This window comes from Lissotriton helveticus, chromosome 6 (assembly GCF_964261635.1).
Source record: "Lissotriton helveticus chromosome 6, aLisHel1.1, whole genome shotgun sequence".
Lineage (NCBI taxonomy): Eukaryota > Metazoa > Chordata > Amphibia > Caudata > Salamandridae > Lissotriton > Lissotriton helveticus.
Genome location: NC_136067.1, coordinates 19394160 through 19407931, shown reverse-complemented (window position 1 = coordinate 19407931; position 13772 = coordinate 19394160). Strand labels below are relative to the sequence as shown.

Genomic DNA, 13772 nt, shown 5'->3' with positions numbered 1-13772 from the left:
TTTTTTATTCATAGCAATGGCCATCTTAAGAGCCAATATTACATCTAATTGAATCAACCCCGATCCTCCAATGTCCATCAATTGGAGAGCAAGGCTATTGGCTATACATAGTTTGGACCTAGCTGTCTATAGACTTAAAGGTCATCGGAAACAGGAATGGAGCAAGAAGGTGTGGTTGCCATTAACCAAATGGATTGAAGAATAATAATTGTTCTTTTTTTTGTCTTTCTCGCAGCTTTTAAATATAAAAATGAATTTGCTTAGTGGCATACAGACTTGATTGTAATTTGGAAAACTGCATTCCTGATTCTTTTCTATTGCTTTTTAGGTTTTCTTTCTATCAGAGGGATTGGTCATTTCTATGGAACTGTATTCATTGTATAGCATGTCATAAAATATGTCATAACTATTGCTATAATGTATGATATAATTTATAAATAAATAAAAAAAATTTAAAAAGTATACAAATTAAACCATGTAAAAATTTTACAAAGTGAAAACGTTAAAATATATGAAAACATTTGAAAACTGCTATATTATTAAAAAGGTTAACAGTATAACCCCCAGATTCATCATTGTCCCGTTTTGCGAGTCCTTAATAGCGATTATTAAGGAATCGCTATTAAAGACTCGCAAAACGGGATTCATGTAGAAATCGCAAAAAAAATTGCGATTTCTACAGCTTCCTTATTTGCGATTAGCAAATTGCTAGTCGCAAATAAGGAATAACTCCCCAAGGCCCAAGGCCCATAGTAATGAATGGGGAGTTATTCCTTATTTGCGATGCGATTTCAAGGGTGCCAGGGGTGTCCAAAGGACACCCTGTAGCACGGGAGACAGCTGTAAGGGTTTATAGTGAATACAGATAGAAGGCGCTCTACCTAGAGTAAACGTTACGCTTCGTAGGGAAATAGCGTCAGTGGCGTAGTGCGTGAAGAGCGACCGGAATAACCCTAAACCGTTCTGAGAAAATCTAAAAAGACCTTCGTAAATGAAATAGGAGCAATGCTCTCGCAACCACAAGGCAGTGTAAACAACACACAAACAGTAGTAACAGTAAGGTGGAAAACAACAGCAGATCTTATATTCTCAAATTTTTCAAAGACGTTTATTGGATCCACATTCAGCCGACACGTGTTTCGTCGTGTTCAAAAGTGGAGTCAACACGACTCTTCAGGGCTGGTAAATAGACCCAGGCATCTATGGGTCGATGCAAAACGTAGGTATGGTTTAGCGAGGAATCCTGTATATGAATTGACGGGTAATCAATGTCTGAAAGATCCAAAGAAACCTGGTTCCGGGTTGGGAATTAGGAATACGACTAATTTTCCGACGTGGGCGCTCACTGAGGCGCATTAGTATAAAAGACAAAGAGACTAGACACGTGTAAGTGTCTGATTCTACCGGGAGGGAATCCAATAGGAGTTAAGGGCTGGATTTTTATTCCGTTTTCTTTACGCAAGTAGTGCACTGTAATTTGGAATTCCTCCTCTGTGTGTTCCCGGTCGCCGTGTTCCAAAGACCTTAACTCCTATTGGATCCCCTCCCGGTAGAATCAGACACGTACACGTGTCTAGTCTCTTTGTCTTTTATACTAATGCGCCTCAGTGAGCGCCCACGTCGGAAAATTAGTCGTATTCCTAATTCCCAACCCGGAACCAGGTTTCTTTGGATCTTTCAGACATTGATTACCCGTCAATTCATATACAGGATTCCTCGCTTAACCATACCTACGTTTTGCATCGACCCATAGATGCCTGGGTCTATTTACCAGCCCTGAAGAGTCGTGTTGACTCCACTTTTGAACACGACGAAACACGTGTCGGCTGAATGTGGATCCAATAAACGTCTTTGAAAAATTTGAGAATATAAGATCTGCTGTTGTTTTCCACCTTACTGTTACTACTGTTTGTGTGTTGTTTACACTGCCTTGTGGTTGCGAGAGCATTGCTCCTATGACACCCTGTAGCACCCCTGAAATGCAAATGTAGACTGATGTTGCGCACACACATGTCCAAAGGACATGTGTGTGTGTAACATACAACTTAGAAAAATGCACTAAAGTGCATTTTTCTAAGTTTTCGCTATTTACTACGAAGTTACACTTCGCGGTAAATAGCGGCACAATATTGCGATTTCGCAATTTTTAAAAGGTTCATGAATAGCATTTAAGGAATCTCTAATTGAGATTCCTTAAATGCGATGGCAATTTGATAAATCGCAATTATTTGCGATTTTTCAAATTGCGAGTTCATGAACCATTGATGAATCTCAAATGCCATTTTTGCGGGCGCAAACGGCCAATTTTTGCGATTTGCACCGTTTGCGCTCGCAAAAATGCTTGATGAATCTACCTGTATGTAACTAAATAACACATTTTCAGAATAGGAAATTGAAATGAACAACTGTTGTTAATAATTACATTATTTTCTCAAAGGCTTCTAAACAAATGTAAAATGACATTATTTGATATTCGAAAGTTTACATGACTGTGTTAAAAAAATGTACCAATTTTAAAAGTGTTTGTTTATATAATATGAAATAAAAAAATATACATGTGATTTTGTATCTGTCTTGATTTATATTATATGAACTTTATAAAAAATATATTTTTTTGTTGATTACAAAAGCATTTACAGTAGAAAAATAATAAAAATTAAAAAGTCTATTTTTTGTGTATCATTTTATTAATGTATTTAATGTTAGAAATTATGATTTAATTAAATATACTTCATTAAAAAATATATTTTATTAACTATATATATAAAGTTACTTTTTTTCATTTCTAAATATGTCATAATTAAAAAAAGGTTAGTACTATAAACTATATACATTTTTTAAAGGTTACAAATTAATACATACATACATTCTAAATTACTATTCCCACTACAGTTAATATTAATTCAGGGTAGGTGCTATATGCTGAACTTAATTATTTACTATTCCCAGTCCACTAAGCATTTAATCAGGGTAGGTGCTGGACAATAAACTTAATTAATTTACTATTCCCACTCCAGTTAGCATTATTTCAGGGTAGTTGCTGGACACTAAACTTAATTAAATTACTATTTCCACTCCACTTAGCATTTAATCAGGGTAGGTGCTGGACACTAAACTTAATTAATTTACTATTCCCACTCCATTTAGCATTAATTCCGGGTAGGTGTTAGATACTAAAGTTAACTAATTTACTATTCCAACTCTAGTTAGCATTAATTCAAGGTAGGTGCCGGACACTAAAATGTAATTAATTTACTATTCCTACTCCAGTTAGCATTAAGACAGGGTAGGTGCTGGACACTAAACTTAATTAATTTACTATTCTCACTCCAGTTAGTATTAATGCAGGGGAGGTGCTGGTCACTAAACTTCAATAATTTACTATTCCCACTCCAGATAGTCTTAAATCAGGGGTTGTGCTGGGCACTAAATTTAATTAATGTACTATTCCTACTCCATTTAGCATTTAATCAAGGTAGGTGTTGGACACTAATCTTAATAGGTTTACTATTCCCACTCCAGTTAGCATTATGTCAGGGTAGGTGCTGGACACTAAACATAATTAATGTACTATTCCCACTCCAGCTAGCATTAATTCAGGGTGCGTGCTGTAAATGTAAATGTAAATTGATACTTGTATAGCGCACTACTCACCCGCAAGGGTCTCAAGGCGCTTGTACGAATACCGCTGTGGAACCCATCCTGGCTTTCCCTGTGAGGTGTCCACTCCTGGGCACCCCCAAGGTGGAGGCCAGGCATCCTTAGCGTTGTGGGGGCCGTTGTGGAGATTAAGCAAGCTATTGCCCAGAGTTGCAGAGTGGGACTCCATGATTGGAATAGGCACCGAGGCGAGAAATATCAGGTCCGTGGAATTTTTGAGCCCAAGACCCGCCGAGGCGGGAATTGAACCCTGGTCCCGGGCTAAACCTCTGCATCAGGGTCTGCCGCTCTAACCATTGAGCCACACTTCTCCACTGTAAACTAAACTTAATTAATTTACTATTCCCAGTACAGTTAGCATTAATTCAGGAAAGGTGCTGGACATTAAACTTAATTAATTTACATTTCCCACTCCACTTAGCATTTAATCAGGGTAGGTGCTGGACACTAAACTTAATTAATTTACTATTTCCACTCCAGTTAGCATTAATTCAGGGCAGGTGCTGGACACTAAACTTAATTAATTTACTATTCCCACTCCATCTAGTATTGATTCAGGGAAGGTGCAGGACACTAAACTTAAATAATGTACTATTCCCACTCCATTTAGTATTACATCAGGGTAGGTTTACCATTCCACTCCAGTTAGCATTAAGTCAGGGTAGGTGCTGGACACTAAATGTAATTCATTTACTCTTCCCACTCCATTTAGCGTTAATTCCAGATAGGTGCAGGAAACTAAACTTAATTCATTTACTATTCTCAATCCAGTTAGTATTAATTCAGCGGTGGTGCTAAAGGCTAAATGTAATTGTTTACTATTCCCCCTCCACTTAGCATTTAATCAGGGTAGGTACTGGACACTAAACATAATTAATTTACTGTTCCCACTCCAGCTAGCATTAATTCAGGGTGCGTGCTGGAAACTAAACTTAATTAATTTTCAATTCCCAGTACAATTAGCATTAATTTTAGGATAGGTGCTGGACATTATACTTAATTATTTTACATTTCCCACTCCACTTAGCATTTAATCAGGGTAGGTGCTGGACACTAAACTTAATTAATTTACTATTCCCACTCCAGTTAGCATTAATTCAGGGTAGGTGCTGGACACTAAACTTAATTAATTTACTATTCCCACTCCAGCTAGTATTAATTCAGGGGAGGTTCAGGACACTAAACTAAATAATTTACTATTCCCACTTCAGTAAATATTAAATCAAGGTATGTGCTGGACATTAAACTTAATTAAATTACTATTTCATCTCCACTTATAATTTAATCGGGGTAGATGCTGGACACTAAACTTAATTCATTTACTATTCCCACTCCAGTCCGTATGAGCCGGATTCATGAACACTGAAATGGAGTCGTCTCAAAGCTTTGTCACAGCAGTTTCTGACTGGTCAAGTACGATGCATACTTCCTACGCGCCGAACATGTCACCACTTACAGAACGTTATAGCATCCGGAACAACAGTCACGCTCTGCTCCTATAGGTGCCACAACACGATCCACAGCTGTGAAAGGAACCAGCACTCCTATGAGCATCGCCTACGAGATGAACCAACCATGTAACCAGTCATGAATGTCAATGGGTAGATAGCTATAACTACCAGCAGTTCCAACCTATAGGGGGGTGGATGGCTATTACTGCTAGCATTTTCCAGCCCATAGGGGGAAGACGGCTATCATGCCAGCATTGTCCAGCCCATACGAGGGTGGATGGCTATCACTGCGAGCATTACTGAACCCATAGGGGGTGGATGGCTATCACTGACAGCGTTGTCCAGCCCATATGGGGGTGGATTGTTAAAAACTCACCAACCACTATCATGGGCAAATTGTCAATTGTGTGTAAAATGCCGGCCACAGTGACATTGAAAGGGAAATCATACTTCAACTCACATCACAGTTGTGACCAAAAGGAAATTGTGTGGTACGAACCCCCAGCATTGTCATGAAGAATGTGGTAATAAGTAGCAACCCCCCCTCACTGCAGTGATCAAAATTTGAGTGTGGGGATCAATCAACACAATGACAGGATTAATGTTGAAATGGGGTTAATCCACCTCACTGCACTGACCAAAATGTGAGTGTGGGGTTCAACCCCCTCAATGTCAGGATTAATGTGGAACTAGGGTTAACCCCCCTCAATGCAGTGACCAAAATGTGAGTGTGGAGTTCAACCCCCATTACAGGATTATTATAGAACTGGGGTTAACCCCCACTCACTGCACTGACCAAACTGGAAGTGTGGGGTTCGCCCCCCTCCCCCAATATCAGGATTAATATAGAAATGGGGTTAACGCCCTTTTCTGCAGTGAGCAAAAGGTGAATTTGGGGTTCCAAATACCAAGATGTGCAAATAATTGGCTATGAATCCTGGTGCCAAAAACACAAGCAATGTACTGAGTAAGTAGTGGTTGTGTGGCACACAAACATAGATATGTTGAGGAAAACTTTGTTGTGATCTACAAAAATACCCTCAGCTATGTGCAGACAAGCATCAAACATGAGGGCTGACAATGCCTCAAATGTATAATAGGACAATGTAAGAAGTGACCATCATGATGCCTAAAAACATATGTTTACTAACAGACACACATACAAAGGAATCGCATAGAGACATCAGCAATTAGGTGATTGCATACCATACTGTGGCATCAATGGTAAACAGTAAACATGAGGAATGAGCAGACAGACGATGTAGGAGTCCCAGAGCCAGTAGATATAAATACTCTAACCAACATCCATTCAATGCCCCACAAAACTCATGTCAATACATCTGTGCAGATGCACTATCACAACCAGCCAGCCAGCCACACACTGCCAAACATACACAACATGTGGGTGTGCATCTAAGTGTGCCCCCGCTACAACAACACACATGATGGGGGCTGAACAACAACGAGACATGTCCATTTTCTGTACATTACAGAAGTATCTCATTAATTGGGTACCCCTTTGTGGGAAACATGGAATTGTCAGATGCTCATGTTTACAACAGACACATGTGCAACAAGCTGGAGGGGACAGCCAGCAACACACCAAGAACCAGAGCCATTCCAGAAGTACACTCAAGGACACTACATTGTGGTGACAGTAGCCTCTATGATGACCTGTATGTGAGGCTCAATTTTGGATGTTGTGCCTACTGTGGAGCATATTTATATATGCCCAATGTGTCATGTGTATCAACAGATCAACTACCATCACACATACACAGACACAACTCACTGGGTGTGGCCTGTAATATGTGGCCACAATGTAGGGAGTGGCCTAGCCATCACTTAACTCACATTTGGCCTGTCTCAATACCACACACCATGAGCCGCACCTACGTGCGTTAGCTTAGTCCACATTGAGTGTCATCAGAGCACATGCACCCATGGCAATCCCAGTGGTGGTGGTGGGATCTAATGTGTACAAATATATTACACATGACCACTCACCAAACCTTCTCAATGTCTGTTACACTGCATAGTATGAAGTAAACGTGTATGACGTGAAACATATCAGACACATTGGGATGGATGTCACTGTCCCAGACTAAAGAATACCCTAGGAGAACCACATACAACACATATTGACATCATCCAGCATTGAAGGCTAGGAACTGAGGAGAGGAAGCAGTCACACACACATACAAGTGACAATCTCACAGAAACATACCACATCATGAAAACATGCTGATGTTGGAAACACAAATGTGACTTGGGGAATCATTCCGATGTCACATGTGCCAGTGGCCACAGTGCAGGCCCTTACATCAACCAAATCCAGGGATGACACCCTAATGACAAGTAGTTTCACATGTACCCACATCCCAGAAACACAAGGGCAAAGATGTAGAAAAATCACTGGACAACACAAGCATCACAATCAGGGACATCTGCAGGGGACACAGGCTGGGTAGAAAATGGGAAAAGAACACACAGTTTCAGGCACACAGAACACACACCATGTGCTCAGGCAATGTCAAGGAATAACAAAAGGCAATAAGGTGACTCTGCCCATGTGTAAGGACAGCTGTTTCCAACAATCACCTTGCAGGGCTGTGTCATGTCCAAACAAAACATGGACATTGAAGCAACAATTACAACACAATGAAAGCTCTGGTCACATCAGTCTATGTACCGGAGTGTCCCTTAAGACATCTGCACATACTCAAACACATGTATAGCAAGTGTCACTGATGACATAGATGACTAATTCATCATCCATGCTTCTAAATGGATGTCCAGTGGAGACGGGCCCAGTCAGAAAAAAGTAAAATGTGCACAAATTTTAGCACAACATATATGGAACAGTGGAAACCAAAGATGTGAAGTTATGCAACAGATGTTTCAGTCCCTGTGCAAATGTATTGGGATCATAACAACCTGAATTCACAGCCAATGATTATTTGGAGACATACTGTCATAGGACACGTATACTGTAGCCCACATGCAGTCCATCACAACACCATATCTATTGTTGTCAACAAACAATATCACAACAGCAACTTCAGTACACTCATCAGTAACACCATTTACTTTAAATGCAATTCAAGCAAATAATAAAAATAAGCTTTATTGAGGAGGGAAAAAGGCAATTGGCCAGTCTATTTCAATAGTCATCCATGGGTGTTATGTGACAAGGTGTTACCCATTGCTTGCCTGGACTGACATGAGTAGGGGACATCTCCCCTTGGAAGGGCATCTATTGTGGCAGTCCAGGCACTGCAGGAACAGGATCAGGAGATACCAGAAAAGGGCAGGGCAGGGGTGGTGGGTACAGGGTTCTCTGAAGCAATTGCAGTGGATGTGTCTAATGGAGTGGGTGGGGGCACCACTGCAGTGGCCAGGACAGTTTGAGGGGACACGGTCTGGCTGAGGGTGTGGTGTTGTGTGAGTGTAAGTGTGTGTGGTGAGGGAGGGCCTATCTATCCTGGGGATGATGTACCAGTGTGTTGGTGAACCTGGGACAGGGTGTGGTGTGGGGACTTTGGAAGGGGTGTCCAGGGGTCTGGAGGACGGAGACTGTGTGGTGGAAGTGTTGGACTGTGGTGGTCCTGGGGGATGTACGAGTGGGGTCCGCAGTGTTCCTGCTCTAGGGGGAGGGTGTGCGAGTGGTGGGGGATATCCCCTCTCTGTGTGGTGACTTCCTCTTCCCCTTCTGGGTTGTTTTGGATATATCTGCGGGGAAGAGACCAAGGTCACAGAAGAAGTACTCCTTGGCAGTGGGGGTTGTAGGAGAGTCAAGGGAAGGGGTTTTGGAGGGAGAGGTATTGGAAGACTGCAAAGTAGTAGTGGATGTGCATGTGTGCTTTCTCACCCTGTCCCCTGTGGGTGTACTGTCAGTCCCCTGACGTGCTTTCAAGTTTGTTTGGGCTTTGAAGGACATTGCTGAGTGCTGCTTTGGTCTGTTGGTGTGCCTGCATGTGCCTGTTTGAGAGTGCTTTGGACAAGTTGGGTAGTGGCGATTGTGGGTGGGGCAGAAGTAGGAGAGGTGTAGGACTGTTGGAGGAGGGACACTGCTGCCATCAGTGAGGAGGACATGGACTGGTTGGCCAACTTTGGGGTAGACATGTGTAATGATATATCCTTCGTATATGACACCAAGTGGGTCAAAAGATCGGTGTGCACTTGGAGGACATGGAGGACACTAATTATCGATGTCTGCCCCACATGGATCTGCTTAAGCAAGCCTGCAGACTCCACACTCAGGGCAGCAGGGGAGACAGAGGCAGGGATTGCGGTGCCTGGGCCAAAGGAGACATGCTCCATAACACGGGAGGCTCCACAAACATCAGGGGTGGGAGCAGCTGAAAGGGTGGATATGGTGGTGATGGTGGTGGGGGAGGGGACAGACTCGCTATCGGTGGTCTGTGGTCTTGTCACACCCGCCTCCACAGGGAGTCCTCACTGATGCTGCAATGTTCTTCAGTTGAGGCACTTGTTGCTGACTGGCCATCATTGTGGCTCCCCTCATCCTCTTAGCCACTGGGTTCCTCTGACTCCTTCACAGTGTAACCAGTCTGCCTCTGTGCCTCTTCTCGGGCCATGGAGCTGTCCCCTCCAGTATCTGCCAATGATGTTGTAGACAATGAGGAGAAACAGATTGACTTCAGTCACCTGTTTTTACCAGACACATGACTTTAATTGCAACACATCACTGAGGAAGCCCTGGCATCATTTAAAAGTCACAGCTAAATTGACAACATAGAATTCTCTACCACTGGGTGTACAGGAGATACTAGCACTCATATAGTGATCCCACTTAAATCTTTTCTGCAGTCTAATTTCTCCAGGTGGTTCCAAATTAAAAGAGAAGAGAACACCCTACTTCCATAAACGCAATCCTAGGATTGAAAAATATCTACACAAAATTTGGAGCACACATAAATTATCACAATCCAATCTGAATTTTTTTTGGCATAACACAACAATCTATTACGCTCTTGAAAGACTTTTGTTTTGTTTTATTTCATCTGCTCCACTCCCTTTTGCCAACGCGTTTCGCCGTGGTTAGGAAAACCATTCGGCTTTGTCAGGGCTCAGGACTGCTAATGACGATTCTCTCATAAAAGGTGTATCATCCTTCACTATCAAAGAGTGAATCAGAGATTCTTTAGATGTCAAGAAACTTGCATTCGTCTCAGTCTTCTACATTTATCGCTTCAGTGGGGTGTATTTAATTTGGAAACCTGCCGTATATTCTCTATCACCCGTTGCGATAGCTTCACACTATCCGTCAGCTTCAATCTTCGGCATTTCAACATGTAAGTCAACATCGCCGCTCTTTCGTCATTCCACTTCTGACACGCTGAATCTCGTATCAAACGAGTACAGGTGCCTGTAGTTAGATGTCTGTCCATGACAAGCATATTGCAGACTTCTGGAATACAAAAACTATGCCAGTCCACTACGACACAGAATCAGACACATGACACATATTTTCACAACGGGCAAACTGTGAGCACACACACTGGATTATGAGACCAGAGATTGCCCAGATGACCAGAGTAGTCATACCTGTCCATGGTACATGTGATACATGGGATTACCAAGAGCACTATGCATGTGACTATGCATTTGTTCCACACATACCCAACATTTGTCTGATTCCTCAACATCACTCATGCCTGCTGCATGGGTTTGTAGTCAATACCTCACACTCCTATGCTGACCCACAACATCAATTTGTGCATATATGTAGACCCCAAACAAAGCGCAGGTCATTTATAAGGCAATGTGCTGACACATGTCACAAAATAGCCTCACTCATGATGCTCAGTTCAATGCACATGTTGCGATGTGGCTCTCAGCATTCCGTTGGACAACAGTAAATACACACAACCCAAGTGACACATGTCAAAGAGGGGAAGGGACACACCTGGGCATCAGTAGAGAATGGGGCATCACCAAATTTAGCCCTATGGTCTTGTCTTAGCGAACAGTGGGAGTGTAACAAGGCCGAGGGAGTGCAACCTGCAGGCTATACTCAATTTACCAATAAAGCATGGACTTACCCCCTCCTTGCTGCTGTCGGATCTTCAACTGCCCATCCATGTTTGGGAAGACCACCGCCCTCGTATGGAGCATATGGGGGTCTGGGTCCGTCATCAGTCCCTCCTGCAAGGAGGCGGTAGCTTCAGCTGGACTTTTGCAATCCTCCAGGTCCAGCCACAAAGGGCCTGCCACCTCTTCTGACAGTTACGGATGCTGCGTTTGTAGACGCCCACCAATCTTACTGCCCGGACAATGGTCAGCCAAATCTCATGTTTCTGATGGGCAGTAACCTGTTAGGATAACAAAGTGAGACGCCATTACTACACATGCACCATGTATCTCAATCACACAGTTGGACAAACATGTAGAAATTAGCAGTGCATATGATGTATACAGATAGTGCAACTATGGTCATGGGCAGTTGCGCTATGTGCGAGCCTCCATTCACAACATTGAACAGTGCCTGGTAAATCCAACCATGCAGAAATACACATTTTCATCACTATAACAGTACAGTACATGCATCTACACACTCTGAGACTTAAACTTACTCAGTGGGCATACTTGCCCTTTGTGATCACAATGATAGTAGTGCCAGTCAGACAACATGTACAATTGAAAAGGCAGTGGACTCTACATTCACCTGCTCCCCTGGTTTCCCATACAGCTTGCAGTACTGTGGAAGGAGGCTGGCCAGCAGGGCCTGCTTCTCCTCCTCTGTGAATGAGGATGGTGCTCTGTCCCCAGTAGGTGCCATTGCAGAACATGGAGGATGCAGAGACAGTAGCAGCGGTGTTGTGAGATCCAATCCTGTAGCAGGTAGTGCAGGCAAGTGAAGTCTCTGGGGAACAGAAAGCCTTATATCTGTGCTGCTGAGGCAGAATCAGTTTGATGCAGCCAAAGAGATAGGTCAGAGTCATTCGCATTATCCAAAATTGCCAATCCATGATATTGAACGCATCGGACACACCTTCCGCGTCCTTCAAATTTTCCTCGTCATGATACCATTGACTTTGAAACATTGTTCCAGTGAGCTATCGGAATCTGTCTGCACACGGGTGCGTACGTCTTGGTTTGAAGTGTCCGACGTGTCTTTGGCATTTTCACCTGCATCAGTCACCATTATATTCAATGGCCAATGTGTGCGAACGTCTTGGTTCGAAAGTGTCTAAAGCTTCTTTTGCATTTTCACCTGCGTCAGTCACCATTACATTCCATAGCCAAAGGATGCCAAACAAGATATTTTGGCACGGACTTAGGTGCTCTAAAACACACTGATAGCCTGTCACACAGTACACGTAATCACATTTCAGGCTTCATCACATGTGTGGGTACATATCTACACATGTTAGTTTTGATGGGGCTCATTGTGGCACACACTACCAGGATGTGTCCTGTTACGTGGTGACAAAAAGCATTGTGTGTGATGCACCTCACCACTGTGAGTGAGAACTTTGCTCAACACCTGTGGCCTGGGCACAGTTACAGGGACACATTGTCTAATGACATGTTACATACACCCTAAATTGCACATGAAATGTACTGCGGTTACAGGGTGTTCCTGGGTTACCACTGTGGGGTACATCCCGACTATTTGCATATAGTGCTACGCGCATGTAACTATCTGTAGTTTGTGGATGTGAATCCTTTCTAACATCCATCTGATTTGGGCATGTGAATTGCTGTTGTGTCTGTGTGTCACAGACATCCATGTATGCCCTGCAAAAAAGCCTGTTAGCACATCATGTGTGTTTAATGTTTGTGTTGGTACGTGTACTTCAGATGTTACATAATGACTGTGTCCATGTGACAATACATGATCCCTGTATGTGTAACACCTGTCATTTTGACAACACATCTATCCTCACTAGTCACTTAGGTGAGTGTTTTGTGTGTGACATTTATTCAGATGTACTGTGACACAGCCCATTGATTGTCACTAGCACAGCATAGCACTTGTTGTCTCACCATTTAGAGCTGAAATGTTAGGTGAGGGGTACATAGCTGACATATGTATCCATGCTGAATTGCACATACCTGACTCAATTGTGTCTTGAGATGATGGAGCATGTGCTATTTAGCATGGTCATTGCTACATATATAGTGGAACATTAATCTTTCTTCGATTACCTATATATTGCAGGAGGGCAAATGTCCACAGACCCTTACCAGACCTCGCAACCATGGCTGAACATGACTGCATGCGCCGATACCGCTTCACAAGACCACTGATTGAGGATTTGGCAGAGCAGTTGGACCCACATTTACAACCTGGGCGGGTGTATCCTACTGCGCTGACCCCCAAGATGTAGGTGATGGTAGCCCTACATTTCTTTGCCATGGTAAACTTCCAATACACAGACCATATTCAGCTGTGTGCTACGTGATGATTTGAAGGCAATGTTGTGTCATCTGAAGATACAACACATTTCCAACTCCACAACCAATTCCTGGCATAAAGGGTGACTTCTATGCTCTAGGAAAGATGCCAAATGTTATAGGCTCAACTGAAGGTACGCATGTTGCTTTGGTACCACCACAAGCACATGAGCAGACATACAGAAACAGAAAACATTTCCACTCCATTAATGCCATGGTGGAATGCCTTCCGGA

At 42.8% G+C, this 13772-nt stretch overlaps 1 long non-coding RNA gene across 1 annotated transcript in view; it reads right to left on the bottom strand.

Annotated features, from left to right (window-relative positions):
* LOC144761196 (uncharacterized) overlaps positions 1–11445 on the bottom strand; it is a 54283-nt gene extending 42838 nt beyond the window's left edge. Inside the window, exon 1 of the long non-coding RNA XR_013595622.1 lies at positions 11180–11445. This is a non-coding gene — a long non-coding RNA (uncharacterized LOC144761196). The remainder of the gene's footprint in view (positions 1–11179) is intronic.
* Positions 11446–13772: the final 2327 nt, after the last annotated feature.